At 35.0% G+C, this 27,322-nt stretch overlaps 1 long non-coding RNA gene across 2 annotated transcripts in view; it reads left to right on the forward strand.

Annotated features, from left to right (window-relative positions):
* LOC149918168 (uncharacterized) overlaps window positions 1-8,617 on the forward strand; it is a 56,050-nt gene extending 47,433 nt beyond the window's left edge. For both annotated transcript variants that reach the window (XR_016466047.1, XR_016466048.1), the window contains 2 exons: window positions 6,256-6,298; window positions 7,957-8,617. This is a non-coding gene — a long non-coding RNA (uncharacterized LOC149918168). The remainder of the gene's footprint in view (window positions 1-6,255; window positions 6,299-7,956) is intronic.
* Window positions 8,618-27,322: the final 18,705 nt, after the last annotated feature.

Consider the following 27,322-nt stretch of genomic DNA (forward strand, 5'->3'; position numbering starts at 1 on the left):
TCAAAGTATCTCTTCATTTACTTGTACAGTTTCTACTGGAAAACTTTGTTCAGCAGTTATTTTTAAGCCACTGTTATCTCAGTATAAGAAACAGAGTTTTAGCATAAGAGAAAATTAGCCCACAGGAAATGCAGTCCTTAATAAATTTTCAAATACTGAGTCATAAATGGTGTTTAACAGTTATATTTACTTCCTAAGTATGACTCTTACCCTACAAGTAGTGACCCATAGTATTGCATTGGTTTACATTTTACTTCACATATTTTTTAACCACCTAAACTGGAATACTTTGTTTAAGCTTACTCTTTGCCTGACTAAAAGAAACAGGCATCTCTTGGAGGCTGCCTAGTCTTAACTCGGAAAACATTTTAAAATGGGATGAACTGCCTCTGGACATTCTTCTTCCCATCCTGTCTTCCCTGACAAGGTCTAGTTCTAGAAATAGAAATGTGCAGCCATCCTTCAATACAGAGGCAGTGTGTTTACCACCTCTAGTAGGGTTTTATTTCTAGAATAAATGACACACAAACACACGCACACACACACAGACAAAGACATAAAAGATCCACAGATGCTTCAGAAGAAGTGACAGGCTTGTGAGCGTTGCATGATGTTTTCTTCTAATATTTGCAAAACTGGAATAGTCACAGAAAAAGATGCTTGGAAAAATCATGCCATTAGCTGAAGACCTTGCAAAATCTCTCGGTTCTGAAAACCAAAACAAAGATATGACATAAGCAGACCCCTGTAAGTACTTTCAGCAGTCCAGGAGAAAACTATGAATTTCTCCTTTGGCCATTATGTACTTGCTTTTTCTACATAAGAGTGGGCAAATAAGTTTATGTATCAGGTGGTTAATATCAAGCTTTTTCTTAAAAAAAAAAAAAATATTAATAATATTTCTGTTAATACATCAGATAGTTTTGACCTCAGTTAGGGAGGTTCCCAACTGTACTTTTGTTGGCATATAAAGTAGATAGCACTGTTAAGCAATTGGAATACCAGTGGTGTAAATGTGTCATAGAATCAGCTCTATTAGAGTTGACTACTAGCTGTGCCAAAGTTCAGAGAGTTTTTATGAGATGCAGAATCCTTAGGGCTTCTACATCAGCTCTTGCATGTGGCTAGAAATTTAGAGGACACAGATGATGAAACAGAGAGATGTCTAGGACTTCGGTGTGTTCAACATTTTGAGCTGCTCTTCTTTATGTTGTCTCCCTGAATTCAGCAGAAATCTACTCATGGTTGGCTCACAGTCTGCTTTAGTGTCTCTCAATGAGTCGTTGGTTTGAGCAGCATGTTTGTCGTATGCTAAGTAAAAAGGATCCTTTAAGCTTCATATCACACTCTAATTTATTTGTGACTGTATCTCAAAAATTTTGCTACTAAAACCAGTGTTGCAAAAACATCAGATTTCAGCCTGTGTTCCACTTTTGCAAAGCAGGTATAGGCATAAAGACAAAGATTTAAAGGATGTGTAAGATTATAATTGCATTTAGCTGCATTTATTTGCTATGACAACAGTGAAGAAGGAAGGTGGAGTATCTTTTCAGTTGCGAGCAAATAAGCATCTCTGTACCCTTTAACATCAATAGATTTTTCACCAAAGTAACTTTACATCTTTTGTGTGATGAAGGTATTTTTGTAAAAAACAAAACAAAACAACAACAACAACAAAAACCACACAGACACACAAAAAAAACAACCAAACAAAAAACCCACCTGTACTGATGTGCAGCAGGTGAATAAATTATATTGGTATCATCTGATTTGCTTTGCCTACGTACATTTAATTTGCTCATTGTGGTTGTACACTTTAGGACTCACAGTTCTCATATTTATTGGGTCTAAATATTGCAACACAAACTCTAACCACATGCCTTCCTTGAATATAATCCCAGGATATCTTCCACATGGACATTTAAAAAATCTATTGGCATGGTTTTTTTTTTTTTCCCCTGAATAAGTCTTTAAATGCCTTGTGTACATGGCTCAGCATCTCTGATTGCTTATGAGGATTATTTATGGTCTGATTTGAGTTTTCAGACGTAATGAAAGCTACAAACTGGTAAATTAGTTGTTATTTTTGTCTAGTCATGAAAATTTCTCTGAGTAGGTCTGTGTCATGATATGGCAATCCATGTGTCAATATCCTGAATGGAATATAGGAAGAGGAACAAGCATCTTCATACTGCAATTATTTCAGCGCATGTTTTTGTTGTGTTATTTTTTATTTTTTTAATTTTAAGTGCATCTGCAAGTTTTTGTCTTAGCTAATGTCTGGTAAAAACTAGAAAAATTAAATTAAAAAAAAAAAAAAGCACAACAGGCTACTTTCCAAGAAACAGAAGCAGTTGGAGTATACAAATGAGACATTTTGCTAAATGAAAGCAGGAGATGTTTAAAATCAGACTTTCCATTTAGCAAGAGCAGTGTAATTGTAGACATGATAAAAAAAAAAAAAAAAAAAAATCCATTAAGTAGCTTTTGAAAAGTCTGTAAACAGCTTTTGAAAAGGGGGATGTCCATTTGGCAGGGATAATTCTATTAATAGGAGATTTCTAAAATACTGTATAAATTCTTCTGCTTCTGTCTTCCCCTTTCCCATTTTGTTACTATTCATATTTGGGTTGTAGATTTTGGAAGAATAGCATCATTTTTCTCCAACTTGATGCTTTTATTTCTTTACAAGCTGAAGTTTATCAGTGAAGACAAAGTAGACCAGGAAAGATGGGAAGTCATGAAAGTCAGGCTGAAGGAACTTTCCCAATGAAAATAAGGATATTTGGGAATGTCAATAGTAGGACTTCCTGTTGAAGCCTTGGGCATTGTTCCAAGGAAACTGTCTGACTGTATACCGTCATCCTGCTCTGCACTTATTTATCCACAGTCTCCATAATCATTTGTATTCTGCTCTGTAGGCACAGTTCTCTCACAGCTATGAGCGTTCTACTTCACTGCTTTGCCTAGCCACCTGATTTCCGAAGTACTGATACTGAGAATCACTCTTCTAACAAAACAGTACAACTGAGATGAGAATCACACCATGTGTATTTTCTGATGGGTATGTTACCATAAATTTATGGTCAAGAAAAAGCACATATCTCACTTACTAGACAGTATTACATGTGAGTGTGTGGTATCAATAAGAAACTAAAATGGCAGGGCAGTAAAGATGCCGTGAGAGCAACTGTGAGATGACTTGTAGAGATATGCCAGTGCCCTATGTTATTACCGACTACCTGAACTGAGGAACTTGTAAAAAATGACTAGCTTGTTATTCTTATCTATCTAATCTATAGTAAATATTTGCAGCTGCAGTTTAAAGTTAATGTTCTTTGAATATACAGCCTGGTGCTTATTGCAAATATTAGACACTAAGAGAAGAGCTTTGCAGAATTAGATTTCTATTGTTTTGTATTTGAAGCCCTCTAAAGTGGAAACAAGCAGAGGCATGATTCTTGAGATTTCTTGTATGTCAAATGAGTTCTTTGCACTGAGGTTTTCAGTCCATTAATTTGATGTAACATAAGCCCATTATTTAATGCTAAATAACATAAATCGTCATTCACTTTGGAAACAAGTTACATTTTAAATTGGCTGCTCAGCAGAAAAATGAGCTTTAGTTGAATTTATGAAGTAGTATGTTTTTTTCTAAAAATTGTGGTGGGGCAAAGGAGGATCACTTGTTTGAAGCACTGACCCTGATAAGTTTGGAATTGTAAGGATAATACCCCTACAACTTTAGTCCTAGGAATGCCTCTGCATTTAAACAGCAGAAGAAAGTATATATATAAAATGGAAATAAAACAAACCTAGATTAGATTACATGTTCAGTGGTCTTCCCAAATGAAAATAAAGAATTGGAAGGATAGTAAAGAAAAATCCCAGTAACAAATGCAAGAAAGCAATAGAGCATGTATTAATGATGAGGGTATCAAATGCTTACAGATAATAAATATCCAGTTTAGGAAACAGAAAACCACACGGATTTCCACTATATAATGTATTTTCTTTTAATATCTAAAAAAATGTCTGGTAAAATTTCCTAAAGGCAAAGTAATAACTGAGGTAGATCTTGAGAACAACTTGAATGTGATAAGTAAAAATGTGATATCTTCCTATGAGCCTTGAGATGCTTTCACAGTTCAAGAGGCAGAGAGTTTGTTGGGAAAATGAGTGGAGCCATGAGGAATGCACATCTTCAGATGCGGCTCCCCCGTGCTTCACCAAATCTGCATTAATTCACTCTAGCTGAAAATCTGCTCACTGGTGCTTTCAAGCTTGCATGGAGTTATTTGTGTAGAAAACAGAGTTAATGTTTGCAAAGTGCGTTAAGAGACTGAGAACATAGTATCGCTAATAAATCACGCAAAATATAGGGTTAGAGCAGCACTTTCATGACAGTGCTCTATGTGAAGAATGATTCCCTCGGCCTGTGGGATGGAGCTACCTCAGGATAAAAGAAAACTGAAATATTATTACATTACAGATTTGAATTTTATTGAGCTCTGTAAATAACACTAGCCCACTGGGCCACAGTAAGCTTTTGCTTTCTATTTTCCTTCTTTGTATAAGAATACAAATACGAATAAGAAGATCTTCTCTGAGTTGATTAACTAATTCTTCTGTGAATGACATTGATCTTTATGGTTGCTTCCATTGCATGTTGCAACCGATAGAGTTTTTGTGAATTTAAGTCTTGTAAACATCTTTCAAAAACAAATACAAATAGTAAATAAAATCAGTGGTGATTAAAAAAGTAGAAGTAATATAATTGAAAATAAAGTAATTATTAGAATATGTGCAAGGTGAAGAAAATGAACACGAACTTCTGTTTAAAAGAGGAAAAAAAAAAAAACCCAAACACAAATGTATGAAGTTTTTTATCTCCAAATCTGTACAATTTGCATTTTTATGTTATAATGATGGTAAATTTGAAAATACTTTATCATAAAATTGGCACTAGGTAGTGGGAACAGTAATCTATGTTTTTATATATACACTTACTTCCGGGAAAGAATGAATAAAAAACTTGTTCAGTATTATTTCTAGTAAAAAATCTCTCTTCTTTTAGTTTGAGCACTTCAATGAATTACTGGAGAGAGCACTACAGAGAAAGCGCTGCGTGCATGTGGCCTTTTTTTATTTTTATTTTTTAAAGGGTAGCATGGATTTAACTGAAAAATTAAGCTGAATCTCATCTCCTTTTGAGAGATAATGGTGCAATTACCTGAGTCTTGCAGTTGGCTGACGTTTTCCATGCAAATGTGAAGTGTTTTCATGAAGATTTTGTGCTGTGACCAATTATCTTCAGGAAATAGCCTTGCTGTAATTGGCAGCCTAAAATGGAGTTAATTAAGAAGGTCTTCGTGGGACTGCAAGCTTCCCTAGTGGGCAAATTTAAGGTGATGGCATATTTACTTTGAAGAACACCATTACAAATTTGGTCTCCCCTTTTTAATATTAGGAAAAAAAAAAAAAAAAAAAAAAAAGAAATAAAGTACACTTATAATGAAAGAATAAATAGCCACATATCTATCTTACAAAATGTCTAATGATTACATTATGAAAGAAACAGACTGAGTCCTATCTAACTCATGGTAGTGTAACATAGTTCTAGATGCAGTTATTAAATAAAGCTTAAAAAAAAAAATCAATAAGGGATCAGTACATGTCCAGCAGATTTTAAGTTAATATAGTTTATTAACTACTGGAGTTTCTTCCATACAATTCTTCATTAAACGTAATGTTTTACAAGGAAGCTTTTTTTATCTCAATATGAAGAACCAGATTTTTAAATCTTCAGTAATATTTCTTTGAGAATGTCATAGATTTGGATGATTGTATGTGATGAAATGAGATAAAACAGAAAAACAATGCCAGAAGAAAACTTATGTTCAGCTTAAAATAGTTGCATTGAAAAATAAATAAAATTAAGTGTTAAAAAACTGATCTGAGTTTAATTTGTAGATTTCATGAGGAATAAGTATTTGTACAAATATTTTTGCTTTTATTATGAAGTTTCAAGTTGGAAGTATTCCAAGTCAATTATACATGAAGTTGATTGTGTTTCTACAGCACTTAGCTATTATTTGTAGAAAAGAGGAGCAATAAAAATTCCACCTAAAAATCAGAATGGTAGGTTGCAGAGGGAGTGGCACACCAAATGTAATTAAAATATAACAAAAATAAGCTTTTTTTAAATTTTATTTATTTATTTATTTATTTATTTATTTATTTATTTCCATTTAGGTTGTTGAGAAGATGACCATCTTCTGGAAGGCCACCGGGAAAGGTTGAGTTATTTTCTCTTAATTTACCCCCAAGAAGTTAACAAAATTATGGGATGAGAGGGTGGAAGATGTGGATAGAGTTGGATTACTGGTTCACATTGAAACAAAATGATCTAGGGAATGGAACACCTCCCCTACGAAAACAGGCTGAGAGCTGAGAGAAAGTGCCAGGGAGACCTTAGAGTGGTCTTTTGGTGTCTAAAGCGAGGTTATATGAAAGAAGGGGCACAATCTTTAGCAGGGTCTGCTGTGATAAGACAAGGGGAAATAGTTTCAAACTAAAATAGGGGAAATTTAGATTAGGATATAAGTAAGAATTTTTTTTACAATAAGAGTGGTGAGGTACTGGCACAGGTTGCCCAAAGCAGTGGAAGCCCAATCCCTGGAGACATTCAAGGTCAGGCTGGACAGGACTCTGAGCACCTGATGTAGCTGTAGGCTGTAGGTGTCCCTGTTCCTTGCAGGGGAGTTGATCTTTAAGAATCCTTTCCAACTCAAACAATTCTGTGATTTTATGAAATATAACACTGATCTTTAAAAATAGATAAAAAATCAAGAGTCTAGATAGTTCTACTTATGTTAAATCTCTACCTAGGTTAAATTAATGCAAAAACATTGAGGAGAAAAAATATTAATCTCAAGGCTATAATCTTGCTAAAGCATATGCCTCACTGATATTATCATAAAGCCACATGTACAGCATTGTCTCAGTGCATGTGTATGAGAGATGGTTCTCATGGTCAGCTAGGTAAACACAGTTAGTAAACAAGAAAAAAATAAGAAATGCCCATTAAATTTTTCAATCTGCTGATAAACTCTTATTTATTATTTATTATTCACTTATACAGTGAACAAGACAGGTAATTATAAGGGACCACATAACACTGAAACTAGTTTGTTAAGAAACACTTTATTGTGAAAGCTTTATTTCTTGTGAAATGAGAGAAGTATTTGTATCCTAAGGAAGACTTGGTATTGTAAAGATTTCAAGTGAATATATATTTCTTTTCAAAACTGCATAGAAACCTCTTACACATTGCTCCATTGAACAATACTTCAGTTGTAACTGCTAAAAGCTAGAAGAGAAAGATCTTATTTTGTTAGTAATCATTGCCACCTAAAAGAAGTCCATTGGTTTATGGTGTAAAAATCAATTGTAAAAAAAAGGGATTTGAATACTTACATGTCTTGTTATGTCAGCCCAAGTTCAAGCCTGTAGTAATCTAAAAATAAGTTTGTTTTTTGGGCATGCTGTATAGTGTTACTGGCAGTAAACTGAGGAGCCAAAACCAACATGGTGAATTAGTTCATGTCAAGGGCCAAAAAGATTTATTTCCTTATGTGCTGTTAAGTTAATCTTCTGCTATCATGCTTAGATATCTGCTTCTAACATGTAACTTACTGAGTCACTTGCCAAAAAGTCAGACTTAAATTTTTGTATTAACGCCTACCTCATGCTTTTATAAAACATAATATATAGCCTGCAGAAAAATGTTTTGTGGTATACATACATACCCCTTTTTAATGCAATTACATTACACATTAATACATACTCTATAGATAAATGTAATACACCATGATATTCAAGACACAGCGTGTTCTATGAGTCCCACTTTATAAGATCTGAACTTTAATAACACAAGACCTTCTTATCCTACAGCTATAATGGAAGTTCAGGGACAAGACTGGGTGCTACATCAAACAAAGAAGAGCTAACTTAAAGTACAGAAGAAAAGCACATGCCAGAACACTTTTTCCTGACTGGAAAATAGTCACAAAGATTAAAAACATTGAAATAAAAAGAAAAAAGAAGAAGAAAGAAATTAAAAAGGCTGCACTTTAGCGTTGGGCAAAATCTGAGGGCTGAGTAAAACATCCATTTTACAGTGCTCTCATCTCTCTATGACCTGTTCGTCAGTTCCATGGGTAGATAGATCTCAGCAAAGAAAATTGCTTTTATAAGTAGTTAAAATAAAGGAGAGAACTTCAAGTTAATACCTCCTGCCTTTTCTTCTCCTTCCTCCTTCGTTGAGTCTGAGCTTGGCAGATGTCATGTCTGACTGGCTCATGAGCTGATTGATCTAAATGCTGTATTAACCAGCCAACTGAATATATATTAACCCTGGCCTAGTTTTTAATTAGTTAAAGAGAAGAATTTGTGAATATGGAAAGCATTAAATTAGAAAACATGGGAAAAACTGGAAGTATTGGAAAAAAGTGTGCTAAGAGAGAACATAAGGTCAGGCACTGAGAACTATTACACACAAAAGCATAGTAAATTGGGGCTCATTGTGGAATTACTTTCTTTATTATGGAAATGTGAACTTTTGACATTTTACATGAAATTCCGGTATTTATAGACATTTGCTTGCATAAATAAACTTGCTCACACATGCCTGTGTATTTAAAATAGCTAGAAATTATTCTGCAGCATAAGTTATTATGTACATGATAACAAGGTGATTATTAATTTCTAAGTTTTCTTTTATGCACCGACCTGTTTCTAGCAAGGAGAGTGAGAGAGTGAGTTGTCAAAACATAGAAAAATAAAGGTTAGTGTGGTTTTACTCCCATCTCCCGTTGCCCTCTGAAAGCAACCCTTTTTATTTTTGATGCCGTGCTGTTAGGCTGTCTGGTGCTGCCTTCCCCCTTCCTCTCCTCCCTCTTTCTGTGCACTCAACTTCCTTCTGCCTTCAGCAGCCATCACAGCTCTCTACAGTGGGAAGAAGAGTGGGAAGAAGAGTGTCCTGTGGAGAGAATCCCAAGGCTGCAAGGAAGGGAATCTGCTGCAGCCCTTTACTCTCACCAGCTCTTGCATATTGTCTGGAGCCAGATGTTTTATACATAAACTTGCACATTATCTGAGATTTATCTACACAGCATTTTTTTTCGAGGAGTACTGGTTTATCTGAGGGTGGGTGATTTATAGAAAACAGGGTGATTCATCTTTTATCAGTTACAACCCGTCCAAAAAACTTGCTACATAAAATCAGACTAGAAGATAATAATGGTTTAGATCCTTCTAGTGTAAAAATCTATTATGTGTTGGATTCAGTACCTTTTTAGCTAGAAGATGATCATTTATAACATTCAGAAACTCTCTTATGTTTTGCCATTGGCTGCTTGTGACCTTTAGCATATGTCAAGCATATGGTGAATTTCGGAATTAATAAGTTGGAGAATCAGGGCATTGTATTCCTATTATCTAGTTTAACTCCCAGTTTTACCATGAGACCACGGCGTATGTATTGTTCTCTTTCCATTTAACTTGATAATAATATTAAATCTTTCCTTGTTGATTTGTTGATATATTCTCTTTGTTTCTGCAGCAGCACCTGATTTGGTAACAATAAGAAAGCTGAAAGCAGGAAACATTACATTATATTCAGAGAAAGGAGAAATCCCTTGTACTTCTTAGCAATTTCATATGACAAGGCTTGTAGGATACTTGCTTTACACATGTAGTCATGGGAAGGTAAAAATTTTGTTTACATTATTGTCTTTTTCACACCATGTGCTATGCTAGACCATTGCCACTGAATGTTTCCACTAACACTGGGTGACTGTTTTGAGCTATATCAAACCTGACTGTGAGATTGTGCTTCAGCACTTTGTCTGGATCTGTAAATGTTCAGCTCTGAGAGCAGGCTCTGGAAGAGCCAACACAGAAACTCAGCAGCGAGGCACTGACAGTTAGGAAATGTGGGGAAAAAAAGGAATAATGCAAAAAACAGTTGTATTTAATAGTTTCAGTGGGATAAAACAGCGTCAAGACATGCTCAATCTGACCCTCTTGTCTATTCTTTTATGTATAAGAGGTATCTACTAATTCACCTACTCTGTTCCTCAGTGTACTTTTTTCTTATCCTCTGCCTGCAAAGATGTTGATGATCTGCTAATTTATTCATTGATTTCCTTATGAATTTAGTCTTTTGACAAAACTGCTCACAAATGAGGGTAGTCAAATAAGAGTATTTTCACATCTCTCTTAAGCACTCTGCACGTGTTTTACTTTAAACACACACACACACACACACACACACACACACACACACACCCTTTATTTTATGAGGATTTTTAAGAAAACCCACAGAGCTGTGAAGCTTACCAGAATTTACAGGAAGCTTTATGACTGTGAGTGAGTGAAAGGAGAAAGAAGAAAAAATAATAAGGGAAGGCAAGAAAGTCTGAATAAAAAAGATAAAATGAAACTGTCGGCTCTTTTCTAATAATGCTAGGAGAGGGAGACAGAGATGTGCTAATGAAATATTATATTCCCAAGGTTTCATCAAAGTAAAATTACGTAAAAATATTCTTATCAATGTACAGTCAGAGAAATTGCTGTGTGGGTTCCCTTCAGTTTTCCCTATGTTGAATGAATACCTTTAATTTTACTGAGGCATTGAAGTCAAGAAAAAATTTTCATCACACATTTTCTGATAAATAACAAATAGAAATGATTCCAGAGATGTTAATAAGACCAACAAATATGTCCTGTGTGGAGAAATATGTGAAGCTCCTTTAGAAACACTCATAAACAAATAAATTTGAATAAAGGGTTAGCCTTTGGTTTGAGATGTACATACAATGAGATATCCTGGATATGTTTGATTTATGCCAATAAGACACCAGACTGGAATGCCATTTTAACTTGACTTTAAATACTAATTTTACTGTGAGGGAGGGTATCCAGTATTCTATCCTCATGATAGCACACACTGCTTTTGAAAGAAAGTACTGAAAAAAAATGTGTTTCTTCTAAGGAACTTCTGTAAAAATGTATTTTGCTGTAATTTTTCTCACAATGCACTCATGTTCAAGTTAACAACATTGCTGTGGCACTCAAATTTATTGTCTGACAGGGAAGGAAATATTTTAAAGTTATTTCAGTAGCTTTTCTTGTACAACAAATATTCATGTCAGTACTGAGCACCTCGTGACTAGAAGCAGGAGCTAAAAACTTTGGTGACTGCATGTCTTGTAGTTTGCAATCGGCTCATGAGGCACCTAAAAATGGAACAGTCTGGACTTCAGTGGAGTGAAATATGGATCTATAGAAACTCCAAAAGCCAGTTCCCAGTGCAATTAGGTACAAGTGTGGAACAGGGATTTGCATATTTTAGCCAAATATACTCCAGAAATGGAGAATTTCTCTCACCCTTTCTGGTGACTAACAATTTTTGAAGTAATTGCAGTCTGCTCATCTAGAGACAGAATGAGAGGGATTTTAGTGACTCCAGTGGAATCATTTCACATGTGGTGGAAATGAGATCATATTCTAGGCCTCCTTTTATAGCTCTGGTGAGATGCAGGGTTGCAAAACTTACACAAGAGACTGTGCCAGCTCAAGAAAGTTGCTGCTTTTTTTCTTTTTTAAGAAATATGCTTTGAATTTGTTAATACCAGGCCATGGACCTTCATAATCTGCAGGCAAACCTGTCTTTTACTAGTAAGTGCTATTCCAGTGACACTCTCACATCCTCCAGTTATCTCCAGGAGGTGGCTTTGCAGGTGGTAAACCAGCACGCTTGGATGTTGAGAGTGATCATTTTGGCTACACACACCAATGTGAACTCCACGCACTAGAGACACAAAGGCAGATTGAAAGAGACGTATTATTTCTCTTAGGAAGAACTGAGAATATCTTAATCTTTGTTCTCCAACAATCTATGTACGGATATAGCAGTGCTATTTCCTTTACCATTCTATACCAATTTCTATATAGTATCTATGAAAGTCTATGCGTAGTTTTCTTTATACAATTGGTATAACATACTTAAAGTTCATTTGGCACATTTTTAGCCTAAATGACATTTCTAAGGTTTGTAATAAAGCAGATGTGGGTTGGAGCCTTAGTTTATGGGGAAAGAAATTGCTCTTTGGAATTTAAAAAGGTGAAAACCTATGGGGTGTCAGGTCTGAAAGCAAGGACATTATTATTCATTGGAGGTCATTTTTTTTTTCAATCCAGAATTCACTAGTTTTCATTATGAACTGAAAACTACACTCCATGTATATTTTATTATAGCCTAAAAAATTTCTTTTAAGAACTGTGCAAGACCTCTACTTATCTTTTTTTGTTAGATCATAAAGGCCTGATTCTGTCCCATAACCACTTTGGAAGGGATGGAATTAAATCAGTGGGACTGCTCATGGGAAAAGTTACATGTTATATAAAGACAGACCTGGTCTCCCAAGTATGTAACCACTGATGGCAGCAGTCATGGGACAGTTCCAGAAATAATAGTGGCAGCCATTTACATAAGTATAAGTGGAAAATTGTCCTCCATTTTTACAATTTCTGTCCCTCAGATGTCTGCATTTAATAATCACATTCTAGCATTCTCATTATTGCTTGTGAAAATAGTACAACTTTCTGGTCTGCTGAGAATGCAAGTGGGGTGATTACTTAGATAAAGAAATCATAACATTTTGCCGGGACAAACTTTGTCTTTTGACAGAAACAGAAAATGCAGGAAATCCTCACTTCTGAAAAATGTTAGGAATACGTGAGATTTCACCAACTTCTCTAAAAATTATATATACATATATATATATCTATGTGTATGTATATGTATTTCTTCAGCCTCACTGTAATTGACACCAAATGTTCTTGGCAGCAACTGCCTTCCAGTTGGTTACTGCATCTCTACATACAAATTTGAAACTGCACATCTCTCAAACTGTGCTTTAGTATGAGGAAAGCAATTTGGAAAACAGCTTCAATTTTATTCTTAAAAGTGTCTGATGCATGTAATTTTGTCTTGTAACTATTTTATTAAGAGAAAATAAGGTTGCAAAATAGAATACATTTCCAAGGAAGATTGAAGAAAAAGAACATTTTTGAAAAATGGTACTTTACTGAAGCTCTTAACATTCATTACAATAAAGAGTAGACTACAGTGAAAAACCTTATAATAATCCCATTAAATATGAACTTATATCTTGTAATTAAAATCTTGACCTCTGACTACTTCCCTCCTTTCAGGGAAAATGTAAGGACCTCGACATTTGTTTATTGTATTAGTACATAATCTCCTCTATGTACGGAACAGGTGTGCTTTTGTTTTATGACATATATTAAAGTAAGTCACATCATCACAGCTAGCATAGGTCTTGAAAAGAAGTAAATCAGTTTAAAGATGATCAATTTCTCTGTCTGTTTTGTTTGTTTTGTTCATTACAATTATTTATAAGGTTTGAAGTATCATATGCATGTATATATATATATGAATGCAAAGTGTTTTTGAAGTCTGAATAACATCTTAGTTTATAGTAAATTGCAAGAACTGAGGGAGAAGTCCTGCCCACTGCATAAATTAAGTTAGGTATACTATCAAGTGTACTACCACATCTACAACTGCTAATGGCTGCCTTTGGGCATTTCTGTGGTTTTGTTTCTTTTCATGTGAGAAATATTTGACACAATACTACTATGCTGATAAAAATCTTTAGATCTCTTGTACTGCTTATTAACATATGCATAGCTGGTTATAGAGGATATGATTCTTATCTTGCTCATGAGGTTCCTACATCTGCTTCTTGGTTAACTCTAGATTTGAATGTATATACCTCAATTTCATGTAAGTGTTCTTTAGCTATATCTGAACTCTGGAACTTTGGATCCTTGTGATTCCATGTGATGAGCAAACCAATATTAACTTTGATCTCTCTAACTTATTGTTTTCAGGCAAAGCAGAACAATCCTGAAAACTTTGTGTTTTGTGTACTCTAATCTTGAAGTGTGTTGGAAGTTCTGAGACTGGGATTTTAACACCCATTATATGCAGATTTGATAGATTAGGCAAAGTCTTTGCCTCAAGAGTTTTCCTTTAGGGAATACGATTCACTCCTTTCTGACTGATTCTTGCTTTTTGTCATGTGACAATATTTTGTAGTATTGGAGTTTCTCAGCAACATACTACTTTCATAGTGTGCAAAAGTGCTCTAATTGACAGCAAACAGATGGAAAACAGTGGAAAAAAGAATGACCTCCATGGTCTCAATTTTCTTAAATTTCTTTAGACCACATGCAGAAGTCAGTGTCAGAGGTGACTCCTCTGCTAATTGCCAAAATTCCCTGTACCAGGCTTAGGAAATACTTTGAAGGAGCAAAAGGTCCTAGGGACATAAAGCACATTCAGTCTTGCCTGAAATATATCCTTGCTACCTACCTTCTACACCTACTGCTTGATAGATGAAAGCATCTAGTTTTCCATTCCTGAGTTAAACTCACTTTCTCCAAACACTTAGTGGAATAATCTTATGTGTTCCTCCCAACCCTGGTCTGTTAGAAACATATACCTGACACACTGCAGGACTTTCTGAGTTACTTGATTAGTGGCTACTGTTAAAACATGCAGTATGTGTTGGATAATTTTATGCTTGACTGAATCTATTACTGCACAAAGCATATTCCAGATCTTACTCATGTCCTGTGATGATACAGAAATATGGTTTTCATAAGGAACTCTGTAATCTCTAAAGTAATTGGAAATAATGTGACCTAGTTATTGAATATTAATATCGTTACTGAACTAGGTTGACTCTGGATTTCTAAACTAGTTCCTAATTAAACTAAATAAGAATAGTTTTTCATGTCATTATCCAGGTGGTAATGAGCAAAAATATCTTAAAAAAAACAGTAAAAATGGACTTTGCACCATATTCTTTGTCTCCTCTCAGTCTCCTCTCACTAGCAAAGCATTCAGTTTCTTTGGCACAGAAAGCTTCTGACTATGGGAATCACTGTTTCATTTATTAATCCTTCTATCGTGTCGTCAAATTCTGAAGTGAAATTGGTACAGGAAGAATTTTCCCCATTTTTTTTAATAAACCTTGGAACTTGATTTACTTTTTCAGCCACGCACAATCCAGATGTATTATAGTTTTACATACTACTTTATCTTTAGAAAAAGTTCAGCCATCTATTTCCTAGCACCTCTGGGCAAAACCACAGGATTACTCCTTTAAAATGGCTGTGTGAAGTAACAAGATATATTCATTCTGTTTAAGTCACTATCTTAGTCATAGCAAGTTAAGTAGGAATGGAAAGCAGAAGCCTGGAAGTCCTTGAGCCCTTCTGCCTTGAAGGAATTGAAGGAATTGCATAGATACTTTTTCACCCAGTTGCAGGTCTTTCTTGGGCTTGGAATTTTATGGTAGCCTTGGTACTGTGTTTAATTTGTTCTGACTCTAGATTCATGCAACAATTTTATGGATAGCTCTTCGCATTTAAGTTCTTATGGCTTGTGTGTCCACAGTGTGGTCAGAGAAGATATTTTCATTCCAAGACAAATCAACATACCAAGTCAATGAGATGTTATAAAAAATATTTCAAAAGGAACTTGGGTTGTTTTGAAGTAAAAGTTCACATCAGTTTCAGTCAATGGTTATATTTAAATTGTTCTTTTTAGTTTCAGGTCCCCTGAACAACAGAAATGTCCACAGCAAATATAAAGGAACTGCAATGCTGCCATCTTACATCCATCTCTCAACAAAGGAAAATTAGATTGAATTATTATTGAAAGAAAATACAAAGTTAATAATTAATTTTATTTTACAAGAAGTTCATTGGCACTTCTGTAGTCACAGAAAAATAACTATTGGTGACTTCATTCGATCAAATAGTTTTTGAATGATTTAGCTCTCTGGGAAACATCTAACCATAATGCATTTCATACAGTATGTTGTTATGCGTACACTAAATAGTTGGCTCATCTTCAACAAGACAATTATAATAAAAAATTTAACCAGTTCCTTAGTTACAAAGTTAAAATTTTCATAATCTCATTTCAGTAAGTCAGAAACCTACAATAAGAATTAGCCTCTAAACATCCCATCTTTAACCAAGAAGTTGACATACATAGAGCATATTGAATATTCTGAATTTTAAGTAGAAAAAAGTTTTGTTTTCGAAAACACCTGATTTTCAAAGTATATGTCCTATCTTTGATATAGTGCATCATAAAAACATTCTAAAATTTCTATATGACATTTTTATTTCACAATCAAATTCTTATTGCAACATTTATTAAGCAGCAGTGTAGATCAAACAAAATTATAGAACAATTTTTTCAGAATAAGTAATCTCACCGAAAGGAACAGATGTCACAGAATGTTATTAGTTGTAGGATCATTTCCAATAACAGAAATTCTAATTGCCTTGCTTTCTTGATTTGGTTCCATGATAAAATATTTTCTTAAGTTATGAAATGATTTTTCTTTATTTTGTATTTAATTTTATGCATCTATCAACATTATAAACTAACTTATTGAAATAAGTACTAAATTTTATAAAATGAATGCTTTTATTCTGATATAATTTTTCATAGTTTGGTTTCTTTCCAGAATTTGTAATTTTAGCAGCTTCCTCCTGTACATTATCACAACTAGTTTAAACATGAAATTTCCATTTAATCTCTGTCTTCTGCATTGTCATGAGATCAAGCTAAAAATACTGAAATTATGCAGTTAATCAGTGGAGTTTTTTGATATTCCAAGTATGAGTTTTCATGCATTAGATAAATATTTTTTCAGTTTGTTTTCCTTAAACTTGTTTGGATTTCAAAACTTAGATGACCAATTCTGATCTTCAGTTTTATAGTTTCACTAACACTTGATCAAACAAAATTTATAGTTATTTTTCAATCATAATTTTTAAAATATATTCGCTATCCTGGCCCAGTGAAGCTACTGACAGTAGTGATTATCAGAAATTAGCAATGACTTGCCTCAACTGATGCATTAGTACAATTATTGAGCTGCATACTTACTGATGTTTTTTTTTCCTGTGCAAGAAATGTATCTAAATTCAACAGTCAGAAAAAAATAAAAGGATTTTTTTTTCCCCCATCTCAATATTTTTTACATGCACATGAAATTGTCTTCTTGGGAAACATGCTGGATTGCTCATTTATCAAATTTCCCAGTAAGTCCTTTGGGGGCTATCAATCAGCTTTCTTGAAAATGATGAGTTTCTCAAATAATTAAAACTTCTCAAAACCATCTCATCATCCCTTTCATATTTCTTTTGCCATGATAGCTATAAAAAAAAAACAGAGTGAGTAAATAGCAACAATTTTATGGCTGTAATTGCTACCTACCAGGCTGTTTCATGATCATTCTTTTGTTTTATTGCTCTCTTCTTGGGCTTATTGAAGCCACCTTTTTCACTGCAGTAAGTTCACTTTCTGGCAAATGGCAGGCGCTTTTCTGGCATTCATTCAGGAAGCCAGAACTTTGTTTATTTCTCCATTCTATGAAAAAGTAAATATTTTAAGGGTTTCTGGGAGTTTCTAGGGATTTTGGTTTAATTTATTTTCTCAAAACCTTTTCTTTATTCTTAGTAACATTATCGTTATTTCTCTCCAGTTTTGCTCTTGGGTATTTCAGTTGATGCTGACTGGCCAACCTGGCTCTGCATTTAAGTGCTTTGTTGATTTAGAAGGCTCAGCCATGTGCTGGAAGTGTTTTCTACTTCACCTTTGTTCTCTAGAAAACTTTGTAGAAGATAAAACAAAGCAATTTTTTCGTGTTAAAAATTACATGAATATATTAACAAGCATGGTTTTGATCTTTTTGCTATAATATTTTTTTTAAGATCTGGAGAGAGCATAAAATGGTCAAATTTACAATCTGCATACAGCTATCTTTTAAATACAATAGCCAAATCCTCCAAATTACAGGCTGGTTTTATGAAAGGACTCTTGCAGGACATAAAAATCAACACATTAAACTACTCTGGTTTCTGGTGGAAAAAAAAAAGTATATTTTATGGATGTATAGTCAGAGTTCTATTCTGGTTTGCATTATTTCACAATTTTAGTGAAAGCAAGGGCAATTCATTAGATCCAGATTATAGTTTCTTAGTTAATCTGCAAGCAAAGCTCTATCTTGTTAACTTGCTACTCATGTAAAGTTTAAAACAGCATTTAAGTGTTGTATATTTCTTGGTAAGCATACATTATCATTTATACACCCATAACTAAATGGAGAGTTGCTTGAACATACAATGATATGGCGTAAAATGCCTCTTATCCTGCTCTGAGTTGCAGAAAACAAAAAACTGAGGGCTCAGAAAGCAGAAATCTTTCAAAATTTCACACTGTTCAGTAGTTTTTTGTTTGTTTTTTTGTTAGTCTTTTTTTTTTTTTTTTTAGTGTCAAGGTTGATCAAAGTCAAATCATCCACTAAATGGTTCAAGAACAAATTAAGTGTTGGCATATCTTGTCAGTGTTTGTGCTCTCAAACATAAAATGACAGTAATCTTTTAAGGGCAAATATTACTACAGTACCTGCAAGCATTTCAATTCTCTTCTAGAAACACAGTTTTAAACAGAAATAAGTACAAAATTAAAGTGAGTGGGTGAAAGTGAATTAAGTAGGAATTCTAATAGGAAATAGACATCAGGTTCACATCCTAAGCACTATTTAGAGAGAGAAGTTGACTATTTGTAGTTCAGATAGAAGAAACTGTGAGGAACGTTCAGAAGAGCAAACTGTTTGAGACAGGAGAACAGATTACTGAGTTGCAATTTCCCACCATTGGCAGGGTCACTTCTAAGGGTGAGCTGCTGCTCCTCATAACCTGCAAGATGTTTTCTCTATTTGTAGCAGAAAGCCCAAATGTTGGACATCACTTGCTTATTTTCCATTGTGGAAAAAAGCAGACTGATGCAACCACAAATAGGAAAGGGTGATCCGATAGTCTGTTTTTAAAGGAAATTTTTCTCTGAAACTGTTGTCATCCAACTCAAAATAGCTGTTATATTTCCCCTGGTTCATCATGTGTTTGTGACAGGTTTTTTTTAGGAAGTGGCATCCATTTGCCCCCATTTGGTGGGGTAAAATTCCTTGAACATTTTGAAGGCAGGTTTTGGTAGCTGGGTGGAAGGTGAGGCAGAGCAGTGCTTCTCTTGGCTGCTTGTACTGCAAATTTAACTCAAAATGAATGTGTACCTTCATACTTTATGTCTTACACATTACTAAAAGTTGCAAGGATTCAATACAACTGACTTCACTGAATAAGTGTGAAATCCTGACCTAGGTTCTGACTGGCAAATGACACTGGGAAGGCTAAAATTAAAAGTAGGTAAGTGGAATTTACCCAACTCTGCTTTTTGGCTCCTTTTTCTCTCACAATAGAAAATAAAGGGAATTGCTGTACTTTATGCACTTCTGAGAATGAAAGTAGAGTAATCCCCAGACAAAGTCTAATTGCAGAACACTACAGTGTTAAAGTAAGGGAACTGATTATTCAGTGATGTATTTTAAGATTCCAAGCAGAGGGAGTGGGAATGTTTTATGTTCAAAGAATTGCTTACTGCTTGTTACAGGGAATCTGGCAATGCTGTTTTACGTCTGTGAATTCTTGAGTGAATTCTGTTTCATAAAGCAGGAACTTATTTAAGTTTTCACCAAAATGGACTTTTTTCTAACCTTACGCTGTATACAGTTGTTGTTTGTTTGTTTGTTTGTTTTTAAGATTCTGTTAATCCGGTCTCTAAAAACCATCAGAAATCTGAGTGCTACTGTAACATGACAAAGGAAAGCTTTTGGCCACATTTCTAATATATGGACAGGGAATCTAGCAGAAAGCTTGCAAGGAAGGCCATTCTAGTGATTCAGTCCACTTTTGCATTCTCAGAATTATTACAAACTTTGGATAATGTTAAGATAAACATTCAGTCATTTGGGTTGTTATTCCAGTTGAAACTCAAAGCATTTGTGTTTTTTTCATCAGCAGATCTGTTCTTTTTGTAGTTTCCAACCCTATTAATTACAGCCAATTTTTTTTTTCTTTTTTTTTTTTTTTTCCATAGCACTTGATATAATGAGGTATAATCCCAGTGTGGGCACTAGTGAAGAGTAATTGTACGTTTGCAAGATACTGCAAGATTTATAGCAGCATCTTCTATTATCTTGCTATGTGAATAATGCTGTCTTACTGAGAGGTAAACTGGCACAATCACACAATATGGCAAAGTTTTGCAAAATATGTTATGTTATCTCCCATAAAACTAGGAAATTATTGCCTGTCAGTTTTCTGTGTTTATTACTGAATATTCTACAAGGCTGTATTTTAAATCTGTTTGTGAACATGAACAAATCCAGACTAAACAGGATACAGTTAGAGATGAAGTATTATGTTTGTTGAGTTATCAGCACAGAGGCCATACAGGCAATTTCTTTAGACAGGAAAATGAATTATACGTGCCAAGGGCTAAGAAGTCAGAAATAAATGGAAGAGTATAACCTGCATTTCAAGAGGAAAATTGGTTGCACTGAAACTTTCCGAATCTGAAAATTATGCACCCTTCTGTAAATATGAGAAGTTTTCTTCTCCATTCCCACTTATATCTTTGCCAGAAGTTGAGGCTTTGTGCATTTATCAGGAACCAAATATGCTTATGAAAGTCTTTCACTCATCTCCCTGTTAACAAGTCAGCTTCCAAAGTCACTTAGTAATCTTTTCCTAAGTACTCTCCACCACATGCTCCCATCATTGCAGCAGCTACTCTCTTGCACTCACTGTGTTCAGAAGAATTTGTCAGCCATTTAGTGATTCTAAAACTTAGTAGTAGAGAGAGATTTGTGCTCATTGTCATTTAAACCCTATGAAGTACCTTTTGAACCTATAAAAAGAATGCAACAAAGCTACTTGGCGGATTGTAAGCAGTGATGGGGGAAGCCAGCAACCTCTAAATAGAAGCAAAGTTAAAAGGTATATATAGTGCTCTAATTTAATGAGACAGAAGCAACTGCTCAGTTATTCACAGCATTTCATATCCAATCTAGATTACATGAAAAAGGAACGTATGATTTTATCTGCAATTTGTCTGTGTCTTTGTTTTTCTTTTCTATTGGTACTCTGCAACAAAGTAATACTCTGGATTCAGTAGCTGGATGCTAGTTCCTTATTTAACATTGTCATGGTTTTGTGTGATTTTTGGTTTTCAGTATTCCACATCATAACATCATGTAGTGCACTGGGAGTTAAAGTGTTAATACTCCAATTCCTGTCCCTGTACATTTCAGAAGTCGTGGGATCTGGCCCTTCTGGGTGGGGCAGTCTTTTACTGCCTCGAAGTGGGTTCTGGAGGGTGCTTTCCTAGCCGTACTGAGCTTTTCAGGTTTGACTCAGTCTCAGGAACTCTCCTATTTTATTTATTAGTCCAATATCATAATCAGTAAAATAAATTTTCCTCCATAGATCGTTGCCACTGTTTTTTTGTTTTGTTTTGTTTTGTTTTGTTTTTTTCCTTCCTTGAGCCCAGTTCCCATCTCCTTATCTGTTTTCCCTTTTCCTTCCCATTTTGTGGGGCCAGAGGGGGCCCAGGGACCTACTGTCCCCCTGTCATGGGCATAGATTGATCTAGTTAACTCCTTGACAAGCATTACTCTTGTTCTGTCTGCTTCAGAAAGCCTAGTGGGATAAGAAAAGGCTTGTTGCTTCTCACACCTCATTGCTTCCCATGTATGGAGCACAGCTCTTTTCCCACCACTTCTTGCCACCTGGTTGGGTGCACACCTCAAGGACATGGCCTGTACACTGAAGTCACTGCTGCAGGAAGGATCTGCTGCTGTTTTCCTGCCGCTTCCATTCAGAGATGCCATTGTACTTGGAGGAATCTTGAAATGTTCACACACAACCTACTTCTGAGGAAAAAGAAATCATCTGGAAGGATGAAAAAAAAACTAATGCATTCTCTGATATGACTGTAAATAACTGCACTTAAAATGAAAACAAAGCCTGTATCTTGGGACAAGTGTGCCAACTTTGGGGAGAGGATGGAATTTTTTTATGGCAGACTTATCACTGGTTTCCTCGACGAACCAAGATAAACGAAGTAAACTCTTTCATGTGGTTGCTGTGATTAAAGCAAGGTCCTCAAGTTGGCAGCCTATCATCGAAGGTTTCAAAGTGGAAATGGGAACTGGCTTTTTTCTTTCTTTCAGAGAATCCCCCTGCTATTTTTGCATAGTCTATCTTGGAGACTGGCATATGCTGGAGTACATGCTGTCTTTAAGCTTGGAAATCTCATGGCAGTAATCAGGAGTGCACTGGTCCTTATGGCAGGCATCAGATGGGTTACTGCCAGGTCTTTGAACTACAAAAATAAATAGAAAGTAGAACTGTATTGTATTGGCAAAGCCTGAGGCCTGGTTGTCTGTCTTGGAGCATGCTCTGGTTAGAGTGTTTAACTTGGATTTTGTCCATGACATGTGGTAGCTGCAGAAGTAGAAAACAGAGCAATGTTAGATGGTGTATTTAAATAGTGTGCTGGCTTAGCAGTCCTCAGTAAAATGTTACACCCATTTTCTCTCCTAGGGTGCTGAACTCTACCATCTTTGCTGAGCAACTGTGTAAGTAGATGTGTATATCTGTCAGTGCAGCTCGCTCCTTGGTGCTACAGTAAGCCTGTGTGAGCGGGTACCCACTGGATAAAGGGCTCCATACATGTATTTATAATCCATAGCCAGGACTAGGGTAAGACTTGGCTATGCCATTTCATTGCTGATTTTGACAGCTCTGATTATGGGATGGGCTGGGTGAACTGCTGTGCCCCAGAGGACTTTGGATACTGAGGACAGGAGGTCTTGGTTTTGGTTGAATTATGTCCTCTCCTCTCTCCTTATCTTTCTTCTTTTCTTCTCTACTCTATACTAATTATCTACAATATTTAGATGATGAATGTCAGTCTATGAGGTATCAGGCTGGTGGCTTGTTGTTGAAACACTCTGACATCCTTCCTTCATTTTCCATGTCCTTCAGAGCATTCTGATGAAAAAGATCATGTTTTCAGAATAGCTTTTAACAGAAAGAATCTGTGCCTTTTGATGTTTCTACTGTATCAAATAATACTTCTCAAACAAAAAAGCTTTTAATTCATTTTCTCAAAAAATTTTTTTAACTGCTTCTAAAGTTTTTAATCTGCAGGTGTAAATCCATTGCTACTGTTTTGACTTGCATGCTATATATATAGATCTAAATTCATTGCCCTGTGAATCCTAAAGCAGTGGTTTCTTCTGGTTGTATTCATGCCTGATGAGCCCTTCATATATCTAGGTGGTTAAAGTTGGCTGAGCAAATTTCTTTTGGTTTGTATCAATTTCAAGTGCTTTCACAAACATTTTTCCCCACCTGTATATTCTCTATGTGGTCAGTCCTCTGCCTCAGCAGTTCAGAGGCTGTTGTCCAAGTAGCTACTTGCATTAATTAATTATACTGACCTTCACAGAAAGAGTAATTATGGAGTACTCACTGTGCTAAAATAAAAGAAGCTAAAATCACTTAGCATGGGTACCATTGCACTTGAGAGTACAATATCATTTTGCAGCATCTTTGGTAAAAAGAAGTAGATGACATAAATTTGAAAATCTTGTCTTTATAAAGAAAGGATAAAATCGCATTATCTCATTTTGAGCAGAAGGATATTGTGTGCAATCATTGGATTTACAATAGATAAAAGTGATGAAAGAAAGCTGAGCTGCAATGATAGCATCCACTCTGTTCATAGTCCAAGGTGAAAGAATTTTTAGAGTAAATCTGAAGAAAATTTAATTGAACACTTCAAAGCTTACCTGATTTTTACTAAAAGCAAAACTGTAAATATATTATTTACAACAGTACAAATCACAAGCCCAGTTCCCACAGATTCTGCCTAGATTTTCTTAGTAATACATGTACTATATAATTTAACAACCCACAATAGACATCCTGAAACTCATAAGAGACTTGCTAGTTCAAAGACTGCTACAGAGCTAGTATGCATGCTTTGTTGTTTCATGTTTTTCAAGTTTATGCAATGAAAATTAATAACTGTGAATAAATTAACTTACTAATAAATCTTCAAAGCATCTTTACTTTCCTGATTTTAATTATCTAATTGATAATTGTGCAGAGCAAAGGTCCCCTTGGTACTGATCTATTTTCAACAGATTAATGCTAGACCCAGATACACGTTTGTGTGTGAAAGAACCAAAGGGTTGTTTAAAAATGGACGCAGTAAGATTTACATTACATTTTAAAACTTTTTCCCAAATCACAGTAACATCAGTGTAGTTAAAACATTTATGATTAAACACAATCTATTCTGCTAGATACCTAATATTGTTTTTTCCTTAAGAGGTTTTACCATTTATGATTTTCTAATAAAGTGTAATTAGACAAATTGAGTGAGAAATTAAGTCCTGTTACTATAATTTGGGATTAGCATATGTTCTATACATAAGATGCATTTCTGAAGTTTTACTATTTCTATTGAGACTGTAGTTTCCATAAGCAGGCCTGTAAAAGCTCAGCTAACTCAAAATGAGGGAGATATAGATGGTGAAGTTAAAATAATTGTTTGTTAGGGCTAGGAAAACCAAACAGATGAAGCATTTAAAAAACCTTGTTAGACATCATGGATTTGTAAATACTGAGACTGTAAAAACACTTAATTTAATATGCCATAGAGGATAACACAAAGACATGCACACAAACCCATTAACTTCCTCTCCAAAAGTATTATTTATACAGATCAAGCTGGAGGAATCTCTCTATCAAGGGAACACTGCAGACAAATGTGTTAGAATGGAGGTCAAAGCTCTTTTCTTCCTTCCTTGACCAAGCTGTTCTTTTTCTGTGACACCATGTTCCAGCAGCAGTGCAGAAAACCCTGCTGTAGAGACTCACATCCCAAGCAAGACAAAATTTTGCCCTATTTGTATTAGTCCACCTTTTTTTGTCTCCATGTTTTCCAAATGGCCTTGATGTCTTCCAAGCAAAATGACTGGTGTGGATACCCAGACACCTGTAGTGGCTCTGGCCAGTCAGATATTTGCTCCTGGGACTTTGTCCAACAAATCTTTTAATGTCCTTTTCTCCTCCCCCATTTTTCACTGTTCTTAATGATAATAATAGTTCTAGAATTTTCTCATCCATCCAAAATTACAGAACCTAGACATTGGGATTCATATTTCTTCTTGCTATTTTTGAAGTACTTCAAGATATACAAGGTGGCCTGAGACATCCCTTAAAAAGGGTGTCTAGGGTAGCACCTTGTCTTACAGCCTAAATTAAAAGTAACTGGAAGAAGAAATAATGTAGTACAGCATATAAAAAACCTGTCAGCTCAGTTTATCTAGGATTGTTAATGGTGTAGCTAAAGGGAGGAGAAAGAAAATGTTAGAGATAGGAAGGGGAATGATGTGAATTACTAGAGAACAAAGCAGGCTTAGATCATGAAAGAGCAGAACACCAGGCCAAAGTAACTAGATGATGTAAGCATAAGGCAGGAAAGTTAGCCAGCACTTATCTTCATTTATAAATAACACTTCTGAACATTTCTTCTCATCCTCATTTAGAGACAAATATTCTGCTTTAAACCAGACCTACTCTGAACATCAGAGTCTCACTTACCCTAGATTAACCTAATGACAGTGCAACATATGACAATGCAGCATATAAGTTTTCAGTTCAGACTACACTATGTGCCAGTACTCCATAATTACACTTTCTGAGAAATAATAAGACAAATAATTGTCTTGATTTCAGGAGTAGAGAGAACCTAGTACTTTTTGTGTTCAGAAGATAGTAGCATTTATTTGAGGAGGATGGATATAGGATGTCACTTTCAAAGCAGCTACTACTAAAAATCTTGTTGCAATTATTATCATTTATTCTGGAAAGGACAAGCTAGAAGCTGTTGCTTTCTTGCTTTTTCCTGTTGGTGTTTAATTTTTACTATTTCATGTGTGATTTAAAAAAGAAGAGTAATTTACAAGCTAATGGATTTATTCCATTTCTGTTTTAAATGAAGCATGCAACTTGAATTGTGTACCTCATGGTCTTATTTTTCTTCTCTGCTAATGTTCAAGCAGAATTCAAGCAGTTTGATTGCTTGAATGTGTATGGTATTATGGCCTTTTATCTTTTATATGACTATCACCTGCAGGCAGTTGCATCTGATCTCCTGATCCCTGACCACAGCTTCTCTTAAACCTCTATGAAGTATCAAAAAGATTTAACAAAAGGCCAAAGAAATGAATAGTTTTTTGTTGTTGTTTAAGGATCTTAGTTGTCTGTTCAGGTTATCACTGCACTCATAAAAGAAAAATGCATTTATTGAGTTTTGTCTAGGCTCTTAGGCTGGTGCTCCTTATACAGTAATAAATGTCCTCTGTATCAGACCACCAAGGTAGGCTTTCAATTGGAAATCATTGGTTCCAGCAACTCTCTCCTGTTTGATAATCTCAGTTTAGCTGTAGTCATTTTCTTCATTTTGTTTATATCCAGCAGCACATACTGTACCATTGTGTTTTTCAAGCTGAACTTGACATGAACTCAGAGGTGATATCCTGCTTCTTTAAAGTGGAATTCTGTTTGAAATGGTAAAATTCTAGTAAATGTGAATTTTTAACCTTGTTTAGGCTTTCAAAGCTAATTTTGTTTGTTTGTTTGTTTGTATGTTTGTTTATTAAGGTTTCCTGAATTCTTCAGTCAGTAAAAAATGGAATGCAAGTGCTATCAATGTTATGACTTGCTAGACACTACAATGTTGAGCTTGTTTGGTTAGCCATCTCTTGTCTTTGTGCCACTCAGCAAGTTCAAGTTGAAGTGATGCCTTTATGATCAAAAATATCTGAAAATGATGTAATCAAAACAGTGTTTAATTATCTGATGTCAGATGTATCCATGTGTAAGCTCAGAAATGCTTTTGTAGCTCAACTTCAAGAGCAATTCAGCAATGACTTGCTTCCTCCTTCCAGCTGTTCTCTAACATGACTATTCTGCTGTCTTATGGATCAAAATCAATACAAACACAGCTTTTTGAAATTTTTCACCTTCATGATTAATATTTTGAAGCTTAGTGATTAAAAAGTGTAGATGATTTGGGACGAGTATTGAAAATAATAGCTGGAACTACCTATCCTACTTCTGCATTATGAGTTTCCTGTCTAATTATTTTGTGGTGTTTGTTGTGCTGTTTTAATCTGCATCATTGCCCAGATTGCTTTACATCAAAACATTTGGCCTT

This window comes from Phasianus colchicus, chromosome 4, assembly GCF_987193195.1.
Source record: "Phasianus colchicus chromosome 4, bPhaCol1.hap1.1, whole genome shotgun sequence".
NCBI classification, from domain to species: Eukaryota; Metazoa; Chordata; class Aves; order Galliformes; family Phasianidae; genus Phasianus; species Phasianus colchicus.